The sequence below is a fragment of the Rhea pennata genome, unplaced genomic scaffold (assembly GCF_028389875.1).
Source record: "Rhea pennata isolate bPtePen1 unplaced genomic scaffold, bPtePen1.pri scaffold_33, whole genome shotgun sequence".
In the NCBI taxonomy this organism is placed as follows: Eukaryota; Metazoa; Chordata; class Aves; order Rheiformes; family Rheidae; genus Rhea; species Rhea pennata.
The window spans coordinates 481,514-497,244 of record NW_026907680.1 but is presented as its reverse complement, the minus strand read 5'-3'; positions in this window follow the sequence as shown (position 1 = coordinate 497,244).

Sequence of the window (15,731 nt, the reverse complement as noted above, 5' to 3'; positions counted from 1 at the left end):
GCAGAGGCACCGGGGTCCCGTTTTTTGATTGCCTCTGAACTGCAGAGCCTTTCTGCGATAGAAAATTCAGTTTCTGCTCAGTTGAGTGATTATTGAGATGCTGGGTGCAAATGAGAACGGGATGTTCAGTGTGACTGGTCTTTCCTTCAGGGCAGTAGGATGTTTGTAGGAAGGCGCATGGGAAGGGTCAGAGCAGAGCCTGAGAAATAATTTTCCCTTCTGGGAAAAGAGACCTGCTGCAGCCCCCACTGCCCCCTCCTGTCCTCCCTAGCAGGACTGCCCTGCATATTGCCCTAGAGTTTAGTGAGCTGCCTTCCCCTGCGCTTGCCTCCCTTGACTCCTTCATGCTCTTCTGGATCAGCCTTTTGGCTCTTCCCTTGACAAAAGCCTGCCAGAACATTTAGCTCTTTGCCCATATTCCCCTGCAGCTGTGCTTGTGTGGAATGGAGGGGCTACTGTGAGCAAGAACGATAGCTGTTTCTGCAGTTCCGAGAGGCAGCTTCTTCTCCGGAGCATGGAAACATGGGCTGCCCTTGCCAGCAGCAAGAGCCTTTACTTGGCAGCATCTCACCTCTCTTTCTCACCTTTGCAGATGAAAATACACAGGGATTCAATCCCGACAGCTCCTAAAGCAGCTCCGATTGTGTCCCCTGCATCTCTTCCAAACATGTTCCTAAGGTGAGTACTTTCCCTTCCTTCTTTTCCCCCTGCCTGACGAAGGCAGCAGCCTCTCTGCCAGGGTTTGTTAGGGCTGCAGTGCCAGGGCTGGTGAAGGCTGCTCTGAAAGTGCTTTGGGAGCAAAAATTCCAAGCGGCTGGGTCCCAGTGACCTGCACGCATGCGCTGCCTTCATCTGGGCTCTGTGGGTGGGGAGAGGGTTCAGCAGAGCTCTGTGCTGCCTCCCACTATGCAAGAGCTTAATGCTTGACTGCCTTGATACCTTTCTCCTTCTTCGACACTGGGTGCCCAGCAACAACCTATTGCCCATCCCTGAACACAGAGTGTTCAGGTCTTATGTAGTTGGCAGGACAGCAGGTAATGATGTATTTTAGAGCCTGTCCTTGCAGATGACCCTGCTGCTCTCCTCACTGCCTGGAGAGAGTCTCCCTTGGGCTCCTGGAGCTCTCCTTCAGGCATGACGTGCAGCCCCAGGTGTTTTGGTGGGAGGTGATGCTCTGATGTGGCCGCAGTCAGTGGGAGCCCTGTGCTTCTGCTGCAGAATTGCCTTCTGCTGCAGGAGCAGGTGTGAAGCTGGTGAGGGCCAGCTGGGGACCCTACTCCCCCTGTGCTCATATCACCTCTCCGCGGTGTGTATTTGCAGGCCGGTGCCAGTCACCTCAGAGTGCTCTGCACAGAGTGCAGCAGCGGGCAGGAAGAAGAAACGGAGAGAACTAGCTGCATGTCCTCTGAGCGAGGGCCGTCAGAGGTCTGGCGTGGTAAGTGCTCCTCATTGAGGCCCTTCATGTGCCAGCCTGCTTTCTGCCCAGGCCTTGTGCTATGGGCGCTGGCTGTACAAGAGCCCTTCCCATGGGCTCTGCTGAGCCTTGCAAGACTTGGCCCGGGGCTTGCCTTCACAGGCACCGCTTGTGCTCCAGGTTTGCAATATAGCTCTTTCTGCTGCGCCCTCCTTGAACACACCAGCAGAGGCACCGGGGTCCCGTTTTTGATTGCCTCTGAACTGCAGAGCCTTTCTGCGATAGAAAATTCAGTTTCTGCTCAGTTGTGTGATTAATGAGAATGGGATGTTCAGTGTTGCTAGTCTTTCCTTCAGGGCAGTAGGGTGTTTGCAGGAAGACGCATGGGAAGGGTCAGAGCAGAGGCTGAGAAATAATCTTCCCTTCTGGGAAAAGAGACCTGCCGTAGCCCCCACTGCCCCCTCCTGTCCTCCCTGGCAGGACTGCCCTGCACATTGCCCTTGATCTTAGTCAGCGGCCCTCCCCTGCGCTGCCCTCCCTCAGTCTCTCCCTTAGGCAAGAACTGCTCTCCTGGATCAGCCTCTTGGCTCTTGCCCTTGACAAAAGCCTGCCAGAGCTTTTCCCCATTTGCCTGTATGTCCAGGGAGCAGCTATTGTGTAGAATGGAGGGGTTGCAGTGAGCAAGAGAGAAGGTTGTTTCTGCTGTTCTGAGAGGCAGCTTCTTCTCTGAACAGTGCAAACATTGGCTGCCCTTGTGAGCAGCAAGATCCTCTTCTTGGCAGCATCTCACCTGTGTTTCTCCCCTGTGCAGATGCTGGAGATGAGAGACTCGATCCTTGCAGCCACCAAAGCCCTCGATGTCCAGGCCCGTACTCCCCGCCGCCATATGTTTCCAACGTGAGTATATTTGTTGGCTCCCTAGCCTCCAGTTTAGCAAGAGAGCATCTTCTCGGCGCAGGTTTGTTAGGGCTGCAGTGCCAGGGCTGGCAAAGGCTGCTCTGAAAGTGCTTTGGGAGCAAGACTTCCCAGCGACAGTGTCCCTGTGACCTCCGGGCATGCTCTGCCTTCATATGGGCTCTGTGGGGGGCTTTGGCCAACTCTGTGCTGGCTCCCACCACACAAGGGCTTTATTCTGGGCTGCCTTCATGCCTTTCTCCTTCTCTGTTGCTGGGTGCCCAGCAGCAATCCATTGCCCATCCCGGAACACCGAGTCCTTGGGGCCACGGAGCAGTGGCTAATGCAGTTGACAGGACACAGGTAATGGTGTGAGTTGGAGGCTGTCCTTGTAGGGGACCCTGCTGCTCTCCTTGCTGCCTGGAGAGAAAGTCTCGCTGTGGGCACCCGGAGCTCTCCAGCGGGCACATTGTGTAGCTGTGGGTGTTTTGGCGGGAGGTGATTTCCGTGTCTGTGGATGTGATCCCCGTCAGTGGAACCCCCGTGCTGCTGCTGCAGAACTGCCTTCTGCTGCAGAGGCAGGTGCCCTCCTTGGGAGCGCTGCGTGGAGTCCAAACTCCCCAGCTTCCCCGGGCTCATGCCACCTCCCTGGTGCCTATTTGCAGGATGTTTTCCACCACCCCAGAGTGTTTTGCCAAATGGCCGGCCCCAGGCGCCTGGGAACAACCGCCACGCACTAGAGTGCGAGCTGTGTGGGCTGTGAATGAAAGCGCTCCGAAGGCAAGACAGGTAGGTGCTCCTCCCTGAGCTCCTTTGTCTGCAGAAGCATTCTTCTCTGGGACAAGAGCCCTTCCCATGGGCTCTGCTGAGCCCTGGCTGACTTGGCCCAGGGCTTGCCTTCAAAGGCACTGCTTGGGCTCTAGTTTTGCAATATAGCTCTTGCTGCTGCGCCCTCCTCGAACACTCCAGCAGAGCCCCTGGGACCCTCTCTTTTTTTCTGGCCATGGTAGTGCTGGGGTTTTCAGTGAGAGACCATGGAGAGTTTCTGCTCAGCTGTGTGATTATTGAGATGCTTGGTGCGAATGAGAAGGGGATGTTCAGCATGGCTGGTCTTCCCTTCAGGGCAATAGGGTGCTGGCAGGAAGGCTCAGGAGAAGGTCACAAAGCCTGGGACATGTTGCGGTGCCCCTTGCTCTTCTGCTGCTGGGGTGGCAGCAGCCGTTGTCCGGCGGGTGCCCCAGGCCAGGTCAGAGCCAGGGGCCTGGTGATTGCCAAGGTCCTGCAGTCTCTGGATGCTGGTGAGGAGCATGTGGAGAGCAGCGGAGTGGACTTGGAAGTGGGGCACATTGCACAGTGTGGAGTTGTCTTGCAGGTGCAGGAGGGTGCTGAGAATCTGGCTGAAGAAAAGCCCAATATTCAGAAGATCGTCCAATACCAGCTGGGAGAAGACAAGCAAGTGACCCTGAAGGTCTACTTCTCCTGCCTAGAGGAAGAGGAGGAAGGGCTGGACAGTCAAGAGGGGCCTTGCAAGACAGGGCAGGTATGTGGCAGCTCCAGGAGAAGCCTGGCAGAACTGAGAGGCAGTGAGGCAGCAAGGGGTGCCACTTGTAATCCCGGAGCCACTGTGCTGCCTAGAGCGTGCTGTGACTTTTTCTGACATGAGATTTATGTGGCTTAAAGCCTGTCACTAAGTCCCTCCTTGCAGCACTCAGCAAATGCCCAGCACTGCTGTGGAGCTGAAGGGCTGTGGCTGCAAATGGGAGCGGGGTTGAGGGAGTAGAGGAGGAGATAAGCAGGAGGGCTCTGAGGCCGAGTGAGAGAGACAAGGTGTCAGTGCGGCTGCAGCCCCATTGCCCCATGAGCAAGCCACAGGGCTGGCCTGGGCTCAGCCTTGCCTTCCAGCCAAGGGGCAGCTGTTGAGTGCTGAGAATGGCCTCCAACAGTGGCACCTGCAAGATCTGAGCAGCTGAGCGCAAAGGGATGCTTCCAGCGTTGGTGTGCCCCTTTGCAAAGCTCTCCCTGACTGCTGAAGCCAAGACGACACAGGTACCTGCCAGTCCTGGTACCAGCAGCCTCTGCCACGGGCTGATGAGCTGTGTCCAAACAAGCTCCCCTGTCCCATGACGGTGAGGCTGGCAACACCCTCAGAAGCTCCCGCAAACATCCCTGGCCCTCACGAGTCTGCAGTCTTCCTGGGCTTTCTGGCAGGGCAGAACACAGCCTGTTCTTTCTGCCTCCTTGTGCAGGGGGAAGAAGAGCCGTGTGCAGAGACACAGGCAAGCAGAAGAAAGAGCAGCAGCAGTGGCAAAGAGACCAGCAGAGCCAGTTTTAGCAGAAGACGCAGCAGCAGTGGCAAAGAGCCCAGCAGAGCCAGTTTTAGCAGAAGACGCAGCAGCAGTGGCAGGGGCAGTATCAGCGGCAGTGTCAGCGGGAGACCCAGAGGCAGCGGCAGTGGAAGCCCCACTGCAAAAGAGAACGGCAGCCCCAGTGTCAGTAGCAGGCAGCGTGGCAGTGGCAGTGGGAGCCCGGGTGGCAGACAGAGCGGCAGCCCCAGTGTCAGCGGCAGGGGCAGTGGAAGCCCCAGTGGCAGACGCAGCAGCAGATCCACTGGCGGTGGCAGCGTCACTGGGAGCCCCAGTGGCGGGCACAGCGGCAGCCCAAGTGCCAGTGACAAACACAGCGGCAGTGACAGTGGGAGCTCCAATGTTGGACACAGCGGGAAACCCGCTCGTAGCAGCAGTGGCAGTGGAAGCTCCAATGCTGGACTCAACAGCAGCCCCACTGGCAGTGGCAGCGGCACACGAAGACCCAGTGTCAGACAGAGCATCAACGGCAGTGGGAGCCCCAGGGGCAGTGGCAGTGGCCACAGCAGCAGCCACAACAGCAGCAGCAGCAGCAGCAGCAGCACTGCTTGTGAGCCACGCGAGCACCCAGGAAGTTCTCTGAAGCTGAATTAAACCAACTGCCCCAAGTTGGGTGGCTCTTGGCTGGGTGTGTGGTGAGCTCGTCCGTTTGCAGCGTTGGAGCTTTGGGGAGTCCTGAAGAGCAGAGCTGAGGAGTCAGGGCTCAGGGGCTGCTGCCAGGGCAGCTCTCCGCCGCGGTCGTGCTGTGGCTCTTTGGCTGCAGCTGCGGTGGCTGTGGCCTAGGGGTGTGCTGCGTCTTGTTGTGCTGGAGAGAGGCGTGGAGAAGGCCGTGCCATGGCCAACACATGTCCTGGGGGCAGGGGGCCTGTGGGGAGAGGAGGAAAAAGCTGCTGTATGCCTCTGAGGGGAGGAAGTGCTTGAGCCTGGGCCCCCCTTGCTGGGGCCCAGTGCTGGCTGCATGTGGGGAGGGAACTGCCAGCTCTTGTGTGTGTCCTGGGTGCCCTTGAGTGCTGGGCTTTTGTGGGTGTGAGGGGAAGAAGGCGGGTGCCCCAGGCCAGAAGGCGAAGCGGCCACCCCGGAGGCTTGGTGCCAGCAGAATCCATGGCCACCTGGGCTGTAGCACCCGGGAACTAGTGGAGTTGCAGAGCCGGAGGGCAGGTAGGAAGGAGGGCAGCAGAGCCCAGAGGCTGGCCTTGAGGCGAGCAGGCTTCCCCTTCTGCAGAGACCTGCTAGGGGGACGACAGGGGAGGCAGCTCAGAAGGGCAAAGGAGCTCAGGAAAGCTGGCAGGCCTTTAAGCTGCTGAAGGAGAGCCTCCTCCAAGTGCCACTCTGCTCCACCTTGACACTCCAGCAAGCCCAAGTCAGGGCAAAGCCTGCGGCCCCTCACTAGCAATGGCGATTCTGGAGGACCAGGCTTCATCGTTCCATCTGGTACGTGCGCATCTGCAAATGCAGGAGCTTTGCTTGAGAGCCTGCTCAGGGAGACTTTCATCAGCACTACATGAGGATTGAGTCCCCTTCTCTCTGCAGGCTGACAAGCCTCGGTAAGGATCCGCACCTCAGACCAGCTTCTAGCCTCTTTGTCCTCCACACATTTTCCATTACCCCCACAGCAGGAGCTGCGAGAGAAAGCGCCCATCACAGAATCATCGAAGGGTGGAGGTTGGAAGGGGCCTCTGGAGATCATCTCGTCCAACCCCCCTGCTCAAGCAGGGTCACCTACAGCACACTGCACAGGATCACACCAGGCAGCCTCTGAATGTCTCCAGAGAAGGAAACTCCACTACCTCTCTGGACAACCTGTCCCAATGCTCGGTCACTCTCACCAGAAAGAAGTTTTTCCTCAGAGTCAGGTGGAGCTCCCTGTGTTCTTGTTCGTGTGCACTGCCTCTTCTCCTAGCACTTGGCACCACAGAAAAGAGCCCGCTCCCATCCTCTTGACACCCTCCCTTGAGGTATTTGTAGACATGGGTAAGATCCCCTCTCAGGCTTCTCTTCTGGAGGCTAAACAAGCACAGTCCTTACAGCCTTTCCTCCTTAGAGAGATGACCCAGCCTTCTAACCATCTTCATAGCAGTACATCAACTCTGGCAAGTCCCGTGGAGAAGACTGCAGACATCCAAGATGCCTGTGCCCATTTTCTCCACAAACACGGAGGTTCTGCTTGCAGACTGCAGCTCACGCAGTACTTGAGGCCAGGGTTCCGAGAGCTGCAGCCCGCAGTGGGAGAAGAGGCCTTTGCTGTCTTTGGGCTCATTCCTCAGCTCTGTGCTTGCGTCCTATTTTCTGCCAGATTCTGCTCTTGCACCTCCCATCCCTGAGGGGAAGACAAATGGAACAAGCCTGCCCTTCAAAGGTAGGACTCTGAGAGACAAAAAGAGGTTGCTCTTGCAAACAAAGCAGCAAGCGGAGGAAGCCAGAGCTCCTGTGCTGGGAAACACGAGGCATTAGACTGATCTCATCCGAAGCTGGCGTCCTTTGATGGCTTTGCCATGGATGCCGAGGGAGTGAAGAGGCTTAGGCCAACAGCTTTGCAGAGCAGGAGCAGAGAGCACTGGCTCCAGTCACATGGTGTTTCAGCACAGGCTGGAACAGCAGCAAGTAGGTGCAGAACAGCCAAGAATGCACTGATTGCCCCAACAGGGTCTTCTTCCAGCAGCCTGAGGCCTGGGAGCTTCCTCAGCCAGAGGCAGGAGACACAAAGCCTTTGCCTGCTTGGTCCTTTTAGAAGCGCACCCCCACCTTGGGCTGAAAGCACACCGTCAACCTGTGGCAGGGTCACATGCGGCTCCTTGCTTGTCTTCTCTCTTCCTCTTCAAAGCACTTCTGCTGGGCTTCTTCTCACCTCTGCAGGGCAAGGAGATGCGGCTTTCAGCGACCTCTCTCTTGCCTCTCCTTCCTGACCAAGAGCTGTTAGCTCACAGCCTGCCCCGGTGCATGCAAAGTTCAGATGTGGTCATTTTCTCCCCAACAGGCCTCACTCCTCCTGCAGCAAATACCCTCTGGCACTTTATTGCCCAGCCATTCCCTGTGCTTTGGTCCTTCTGTAGCTCTTATTTGGGGAGCCTATAACATGGAGAGGAATGAGAGGTTCTGGTTTTGGTTTGTTTGAAAAGATTGATCCCTACCAGAAGCAAGCAAGGCAGAAAGACATCTTGGGCTGGCTTTTTCCTCCAGACCACGATTGTCGCAGCAGAGAGTCAGCTGCCTGTATGGGGCACGTATGGAGCATGATTTGGATCGGAAAAGGGCACGGGAACTCATCACAAAGGCCTTAAGTCATACTGGGGAGCCAAAGTCCTCAGCGAAAGCCCACAATTTCTCAGCCTGGTCTTCAAGTATGGTCTCAGAAGGAAAGTGGGCCTCTTGGCATGCTGGGCTGCAACCTTCAGCAGGAGCTCTCCTGGACGGGCTGAGTTCTTGCTTTTCTCTTTACTCATACAATTTCAAGAAGAAAACAAGAACTCCCCACCAGTGTCCCCGGCCACACTGAGATGACTGTGGCTCCTAATGGCTCCATTCGCAGAAGGGCACAGGAAGAGTCTGCATAGGTATTGTCAGAGAAGGAAAGCTCCTCAGATCCATTGGAGATGTGGGCCTTCCACTCGTGTATGCAGTGTGCTTCCCAGGCTCTGACAAAGGAAAGGTATGGGCGGAGGAGGAGGGCAAACTGGTTCCTCTGGAGTCCCTGCTTTGTGACAGGACCTATTTCAAAGCACAGAGCTCTCAGAGAGGTCCTTTTTGCTCCAGGATCTTTTCCTCACCCAGCACTGTGATTTGTTTCTCTACAGCTTTCAACACTTGCTGGCATGTCCACAAACCTCTTGCCTAACACTAGCATTTTTGAATGTCATCCCATGCTGACTGGGAGCAGTGTCATTTATTGGCTTCTGAGACTTTATCTGATTGTGCTCGATGCAGGAAGACAGTGAGGGTCTTCTTGGTTGTTTTACATAGTCCTGTAGAGGAGCTTCCCTGGAAAAAAAGGAAGTTTCGACAGGGCAAGTGGTACCCGTGTGTGTGTTTGTGTATGCATATACATCTCCATCGAGAAGGCTCAGCAGAAAGCGGCTAAAAGATTTGTCCTCCATAAAACTGCCTTTCTGAGCTGTGAAAGAAGATGGGACGCTTGGAGACAGAGAGACCTGAGGGGTCCAGGTTGGCCAATGGTGTAAGTAGATATGGTCGGTGGGTTTTCTGAAAACGTGTGGTGCATATCACAGAATCACAGAATGGGTAAGGTTGGAAGGGACCTCAGGGGATCATCTAGTCCTACCTCCCCGCTCAAGCAGGGTCACCTAGACCATGTTAGACAGGGTTGCATCCGGGCAGGGTCTGAATCTCCCCAGAGGAGGAGACTCCACAATGTCTCTGGGAAACCTCTCCCAGTGCTCAGTCACTCTCACAGGGAAGAAATTCCTCCTCATATTGAGGCGGAGCTTCCACTGGTTCAGTTTGTGCCCGTTGCCTCTTGTCCTGTTGCGTGGCACTAGTGAAAAGAGTTCGGCCCCATCCCTTTGACGGGGATATCCAGTGGAATTTCCTTCACTCTCTTTCAGGAGCCCGTTGAGTGATAATCAAACACAAAAAATCAAATGTCTTCATCTGTGTGGGCCCCTTTCATTTTGAGTTCCTCTGAGGGCTTTACATCTCTCTACATTTTTGCACCATCCACTCCCAGGTACTATTTATTTCGACAAATGCTTTGGGCTACATGTGCTGTAAAACTAACACTGGATTTTTTTTCCCCTCTCCCAGGTGCAAGTGAAGTTGGAAGTGCATGTGTTGGCCTCCATGCATCTACTGAAGGATCTGCAGCAAATGCACATGTACCCCACGACTCCACTTTCCCAGACAATACAGAGGCATTGTGATATTCTGAGCAGAAAGGATGTGACCGGCACAAAACACTATGCAAAGCTGGTGAAAAATATTTGCTTTACACAGCACGGTAATGGTTTCCCACTAAATGGTCTGGCTGTGAGAAATCCTTGCCGCAGGCTGAACCTAAACTCCAAGGGGTTTCAAAAACTGCCAGGCACACTGCACTTCCCCCTAACAAGCCTGCAGGGATACGGAGCTTGTCTGGCACCGTAAAGTCCATGTCCCTTCTCGTGCGAGTAACCAACTGGCTAACCTTTCTTCTGCAGCTTGGTGGAGCTGCCTAAACATTTTGTATGGAAGCACACGTGTGGTCTTGCTCCAGGCAGGCGCTGCCTTTTAGCCAAAGCAGTCCCTCTGCTCCCTTCCATTCTCTTCCGGCTACAGACATGTAGCGTTTTCAACGTTCTCTTAGCACTGAGCACATTGCTCTTGGATCTGTTCTGTGTCCCCTACTTCAGTCCTCATGCACTGGAAAACCCTCCAGTGCAGCCCAGCATGGCCACTGGCAGGCACAAGGCTTTGATGCTGAGTGTGAGGGCACTTGTGCCGTGCACCCGGGAGCCTCGCAGCAGGAAAATGGTGTCAGTGCTGACAGGGAGGTGATTCCAGCCCCACCCACCTGGAAGCCAGGAGGAGGAACCTTGCTGCTGCTTCTGCTAGTGAGCTCACTTGGGCCTCAAGACCTGAGAGGCCACCAGTGGCCACAAGGCTGCTGTTAGTGCCTAGGAGGGCACAACCAGCCTGAGGAAGCAGCAGGGGTGTTGGTGTTAGAGAAATACTGTGGGAAAAACCTTGCAAATAGTTAACAAGACTCAAGGACACGGGGGAGAGAAAAACAGTACTGCAAAGGATAACCAGCTCCGGCTAAGTAACCTTGATGAAACCACAACGCTTTGAAGATTGCGAGGGGTAGATAAGACAAACACAGCAGAATAACCCAGACGTGACCTCAGGTTCATTAAGGCTTATTAACATATTAAACTTCACACCCCTAAATGAATAATGAGATGGAAATGACATGATAATGATGTTACCGCCTCTTCTTCACTTCCTATGCTAATTAACAAGAATGTGAAAGCGCAAGCGCAGAGCAATTACCTGAGTTAACGAAACTGTAACCAATAGGAAAACTTGCATGAAGTACTCTTTGAAAAGCGTGTATAAACAAAGAATGAGAGGGGGAGGAGGTGTGCTAGCTCTGTGGATTTACCACCTAGCCCCCATCTCTGCGCAGAAATGAAATCAACAAATATCTCGACCCTTTGTGTCTATTGGTTGCTTGCACACCAGGTAACAGAACCCAGATTTTGGGACAACAGTTTGGCGACCCAGATGGGACTTGCCAGAAGGCCTTGCCTGGATCATCTTGCCGTTCCCGACAGCGGACTGGATCGGATCGAGCTCCAGGATGCACCGACCTGTTGATCGGGGAGTCCTCTGACCTCCCTCCGAAGTTGGGATGACAAGAGGCTCAAAGGTGCAACGCCGACCAGAGATATTTGTGCCAGGGCGAAAGGGGGGTGAATCTTTGGATTGGTGAGTATCAAATTTACTTACTTACGTGGAAGACTATGTTGAATTACGTCGCACGTAGACGCTCGGCAAAGGTTGCCTTAAATTGACCAGAGGGGTCAGAGCGGAGTGCGCACAAAGGTACGGGAAAAAAGTTATTTCTAAGTAATAAGGTTGGTATTTCTCGGTAATTAACATGGGATCAAGCCAATCCACGATTCCTCCCTGTATCCCTTTGGGTTGTATTTTGAAACACTAGAATATTTTTGGAGGAGATCGGATGACAAAAAAAAGAAAGAAAAGATGTTGTAATCAATGGTGGCCAATGTATAAGCTGGAATGTGATGAGCAATGGCCAAAAAATGGGACCTTGAACTATAACACTATATTACAGTTACTGCTGTTTTGTTGCCGGAAGGGGAAGTGGGATGAAATACCCTATGTGGAGGCTTTTGTCGCTATATAGGGAAGCAGAAATTCAGAGGGAATGTGAACCTATAAGTAAGGAGGAATCTGTAATGGTTGCAGTAGGAAAGAAGGAAGAGAGCAGGTATTGTGCTAACAGACAAATTCTGAATGGAGAGGAGCAGGAGGATGTACAACTACTGACAGTGCCCCCCTCTTGTGGAAACGATTCCACCGCAGTTGAAGCATCGGCCCCCCCGCTAGAAAGCCAAGAGTCCAGCCCTATTTCTGGCCGAACTAGGAGACGGAAACAACCTGTTCTACAGGCTCCTTTGAGACAAGCAGTGGGACCAGAAGGGCTGCCAGTATTTGTACATGTTCCTTTTACAACCTCGGATTTACTAAACTGGAAGCAGTCTGTTGGATCATATAGGGAAAATCCTGAGAAGCTGAATCAGCTTTTGGAGACTATTATGATAACTCATAATCCTAACTGGAGAGATGTGCAGGTGCTGTTGAATGCTTTCCTGACGGGAGAAGAAAGGAGGCTGGTAATTGCTAAGGCAAAAGAAGAGGGTGAGAGAAGGGACAGAAAGGGGGAACCTGAGGTCTATTTACCCACCAGAAAGGATCCAGAGTGGGATCCAAATAGGAGCAAGGGTAGGGAGCTATTGAAGCAGTATCAATATCTATTTTTATATAAGGTTCAGTACGGGGTTCCGAAACCAAAGACTGTGTCAAAATTGTATGAAGTAAAGCAAGGGCCTGAAGAAAATCCCTTGGCCTTTTATGAAAGATTATGCGAAAGAGCCAGAAAATGGACAGACCTGGATCCAAATGAGGAAGCGAATCAAAGGCTGTTTAATATGCTCTTCATTGGCCAGTCAGCTCAGGATATTAGAAAGAAGCTGCAGAAGGTAGATGGAGCTGGGGGAATGTCTATTCCACAGCTGATAGAAATAGCGTATAAGGTATAGAATAATCGAGATGAAAAGAGAACAAGAGAAACACAAAATCAAATGAAACTGCAGGCTTTTCTCCTGGCAGCTGTCCAGAGGAATGAATCCCAAGGCAGGGGCAGGGGAAGCAGGAGAGGTAACAGAGGAGGAAGAGGTGGAAGGGGAGGGAGGCCAGGAGGAGGCCTCCCTAGACCCGCTTTGGGTCCAAATCAATGTGCAGTTTGTAGACAGGAAGGGCACTGGAAAGATGAATGTCCCAATCGAAGAAGGATAACAAAGCTACAGAGCCCAGCAAGCACCGACCTAATTATGTTAGAGGAGTCACATATGGAATGAAGGGGACCGGGGGAGAAAATCAGAATTTCCTCAGCTGATCCCCTGGTTCCAGTAAAGCTGGGGAATGAAACTATAGATTTTTTATTAGATAGTGGAGCCACTCATTCATGATAACTAGTTGTAAAGGACCCTTAAGTAAGACTGCTACCACCATTGTTGGGGCTATGGGAAGGAAAGCTTTGAGGCCATTTTTTGCAACCAATGGAGTGCACGATTAGAGGTACTAAATTGACTCATGAATTTCTCTCTATGCCAGAATGTCCCCTCCCTTTATTAGGACGGGATTTACTATGCAAACTGAATGCGCAGGTGACCTTTTCTGAGAGTTCCGTGCAGCTCCACAGCCCTCCAGAATTGGCATGGAGAGCACAAATCTGCCTTTTGATGGGATCGGCTCCAGACGATAACAGTGCAAGTATCCCTTCAAGTGTATTGGATGCGGTGATTCCCTTGGTTTGGGCCTCAACAAAGCCAGGCAAAGCAAAAAACGCGACTCCGGTCAAAATAGAGCTGCAACCAGGAGCGAAGCCAGTTAGGGTGCATCAGTACCCTATCAAGCTAGAAGCACGTAGAGGATTGGAACCCCTAATTAATGCCTTCTTGCAATATGGCTTGCTTAGAGAGTGTCAGTCTGAATTCAATACACCAATCCTGCCGGTAAGGAAACCGTGCTCCCAAGAATATCGACTGGTCCAGGACCTGAGGGCAGTGAACCAAATAACAAAAGATATCCATCCAAGCGTGCCAAACCCATATACTCTTTTAGCCTCGGTGCCTGAGACTAACAGTTGTTTTACAGTGCTAGATTTAAAAGATGCTTTTTTCTGTATTCCTATAGAGGAACAAAGCCAGACAATTTTCGCCTTTGAATGGGAAAGTCCCACTACGAGGAGGATGGAGCAGTTATGCTGGACGGTCCTTCCTCAAGGATTCAAGGACAGCCCTATCCTGTTTGGTGAGATCTTGGCCAAAGAACTAGCCCAATGGCAGGAAGGTAACAAAAATGTCACTCTTTTACAGTATGTGGATGATATTTTGAGTGGAGTGGATTCAGAGCAAATATGTTTAGAGGCGACAGTGAGTCTGTTCAATTGTTTGGGACTTGCCGGGTATCGTGTTTCAAAGAAAAAGGCTCAGATTGCGAAGAAGGAAGTCCAATATCTTGGATTTAAAATATCAAAAGGAGAACGTGCACTAGGAGCGGAAAGAAAAGAGGCTATATGCCGAATTGCAGGACCCCGCACAAAAAGACAGCTGAGAGGATTCTTGGGAATGGCAGGATTTTGCCGTATATGGATCTCTAATTTTGGGCTGATAACTAAACCTTTATACGCAGCCCTAAAGGGTCCGGGAGAATGGTTAGAGCGGACCCCAGAATGCCGTGCTAGTTTCGATGAAATAAAAAAGAAATTGACGGAAGCTCCAGCACTGGGACTCCCAGATATGGCTAAACCCTTTCAATTGTATGTGCATGAGCGGCAGCAGGTGGCCTCGGGAGTAATGACCCAAATGCTTGGGAGCCGGAAAAGACCGGTGGCATATCTTTCTAAACAATTAGACAAAGTAAGTAAAGGATGGCCGGCCTGCCTCCGGGCTATAGCAGCCACCGTCTTTATTAATACAAGAGGCCCGCACATTGACTCTGGGTAGCAGCTTTGTACAGAATGGAGAGAGAAAGGCTGGATATGCAGTAGTGACTCAATGGAAAGAAGTAGAAGCTAAACCATTGCCACAAAACACCTCAGCACAAGAGGCTGAAATCATTGCCCTTATACGAGCCCTTGAAATCGGAAAGAGCCAAAGAGTAAATATAGATACTGACTCAAAGTATGCTTTTGGGGTAGTTCACGCTCATGGAGCGATTTGGAAAGAATGAGGGCTCTTAAATTCTCGAGGAAGTAATATCAAGTATGGACAAGAGATATTAAGATTGTTCAAAGCAACAGTGGAACCCAAAGAAGTAGCTATAATGCATTGCAAAGCCCACCAGAAGGGAAATAGTGAAGTGGCACAAGGAAACAGGAGAGCAGATATGGCAGCCAAAAAGGCAGCACTAGCAGGACAGGTGATTGGGGCTTTATTACCCAGTAGAAAAATACAGGTGAGACCTCCTGAATATTCAGACAATCAGTTGGCATAAAGGCTAGAATGTACAAAAAATGCTAAAGGGTGGTGAGTCACCCCAAATGGACAAGTTTTAACTACAGCCAAAATGATGGAAGTGCTCCTCAAGAGACTGCATGAAGAAACTCACATGGGAGCAGATGCTATGATAAGCAGCGTAAAAAAGATACGCTGTGGGATCAAAGATGCTATCAAATGCTGACCTTATTGTAAGGAGATGCCCCACCTGTTGTGCAACTAATCCCAAAATTCAGAAGAAACCACCTATGGGAGATCTCAGAAGAGGATTAACCCCAGGGGAACACTGGCAGATCGATTTCTCTGAATTGCCTAAATGTGGTCGGTTTAAATATTTACTTGTTTTGGTAGATACATTTTCTGGTTGGCCAGAAGCCTTCCCATGCTCCACCAATCATGCAAAAGAGGTAATTAAGATTTTACTAAAAGAGATAGTTCCTCGATTTGTGATTCCTGAAGGTATATCCTCAGATAATGGACCTCATTTTATTTCAGAGGTGGTTCAAGGAACATCCAGATTTTTACAGATGAAATGGGAATTACACACTCCATGCAGACTCCAGTCTAGCGGTAAGGTAGAAAGAATGAACCAAACACTTAAAAGACATATTTCAAGACTGTGTCAGGAAACCCATCTTAAATGGGTAGATGTATTACCAATGGCCTTGATGAGAATAAGAATAACCCTGAGAATAAAAGAGGGAGTAAGCCCTTTTGAAACACTTTACGGGAAACCTTACCCAATTAATGAAATAGGGGGACGAAGTGATCAAATGCATGTAAGAGGGGAAGAAATGTTGAGAGAGTATTTATTGTCTTTGT